This window comes from Aplysia californica, unplaced genomic scaffold (genome assembly GCF_000002075.1).
Source record: "Aplysia californica isolate F4 #8 unplaced genomic scaffold, AplCal3.0 scaffold00160, whole genome shotgun sequence".
Classification (NCBI taxonomy): domain Eukaryota; kingdom Metazoa; phylum Mollusca; class Gastropoda; order Aplysiida; family Aplysiidae; genus Aplysia; species Aplysia californica.
The window spans coordinates 696,805-698,426 of NW_004797430.1; the positions used below are offsets into that span (position 1 = coordinate 696,805).

Here is a 1,622-nt window from a genome sequence, read left to right on the forward strand (position 1 = left end):
TCTCCTTCCTTCTTTCTTTCCTCTTCTATCTTTCCTCCCACCGCTGACCTCATGTGCAGCAAAAGAGAGGTCACCCATCCCACAGAGTGGGCGCCTCGTTGACCTTGAGGTGCGACCCGTGCGGAGGGAAACCGAGTACCTGGCGGTTGAGGTGAGATCAGTCTACGGACTGTCCCTCACCCACACTCCTCTTTCGCCCAGGTTTTCCTCTTAGACGGGAGGGTGGCACGGCCCATGCCACTCAATCGGTTGGGAGTTGAAACAACATCAAGCCCTGGGTCAATCTTGACGGGAGGGTCTTGTACTTTCTCGTGAAGAGTATAGCTCTGGTGTAACCCTGGCACAGCTCTGGTCATCCGAGCAATGTGTCCCCTTGTTGGTTCGATGGCGGGCGGGGAGCCCCGGAGTTGGACCACCTAAAAAACTCTCATGGATTCCTCATCACTTAAAAACCCTTCGTCAACTCCCAACATTGCCAAAAAGTCTCGGCTCGCGGAAGTGGGTGCGGCCGCGGAGCCGAGCAAACAAACTCCTAAAGGAAAAAGGACTTTTACATCTGCCTGTACCCTCCCACCTCTCAGGGAGCTTCCGCGGCAGCCGTACTTGACCATCCGCAGCACCGATGCGCAGAAGAAGATCACTGATCTAAACATATTCAAGACAGGAGATGCTCTAAGACAGGTTCTGGGATACATTCTTACGAATGTCCAGAAACTGTCCTCTGGTGCTCTCCTCATCAAGTGCGCATCGGATAAAGAACTAGCGGGACTTGAAAAGATTACGACCATCGGTGGTGTTCTTTGTATTTCCGAGCGACACCAGAAGTTTAACCAGTCGAAGGGCGTGGTCCGCAGCCATGAGCTGAAGGGCTGCTCAAACAAAGACATTGTGGATAACTGTGAGGGTGTGGTCGAAGCCCGCCGAATTACTACAGTCGCCGAGTCCACACTAGAAACGAATACAATAATTCTAACTTTTGATTCGTGCCGCCCTCCAGCCACCGTTCGTGCAACATACTTAGTCTTGGACGTGCGACCCTATGTGCTAAACCCTCTACGTTGCTTTCAGTGTCAGAAGTTTGGCCATAGTCAGTCGTGATGCCGACGTGCAGCCGTGTGTCCTCGCTGCGGCAAGACTGGGCATCCTGAAAAGGAATGCAAGGCTAGTCCTTGCTGCCCAAATTGCCAAGGCCAGCACACAGCCTTCAGCAAGGATTGCCCGACTTGGATCAAAGAAGGCGCAATCCAAGAGTATAAAGCACGAAATGGCTGCTCTTTTCAAGAAGCCCGTAAAACTGTCTGCCCGCCAGGTATGACCCCAGTCCCTGTCCGGTCATACGCAAGCGTACTCCGGCCAATCACGAAGTCGGCATGTGCTTCCACTGTCGACCCACCCAGAACCCGCGGTCAACAAGCGACTTACTGCAGAGAAACACCAAAAGGTTCCTCCTAAAACTGTGGTACCCATCTTTCGGGTGTCAATGAATAACCGCTTTGGGGTTCTTGGGGAGGATGGGGTGAACTCTGTTACTTCTTTTTCTTCTTCTTCTTCTTCTTCCTCTACTACTACTTCCACCTCACAACCCATCTCTCTCATGGAGAGCGAGGTATTCCCTCCCCCCT

At 52.6% G+C, this 1,622-nt stretch overlaps 1 protein-coding gene across 1 annotated transcript in view; it reads left to right on the forward strand.

The window, feature by feature from the left end:
- LOC101857332 overlaps positions 1 to 1,622 on the forward strand; it is a gene marked incomplete in the record, with an annotated part of 37,426 nt that overhangs the window by 12,384 nt on the left and 23,420 nt on the right.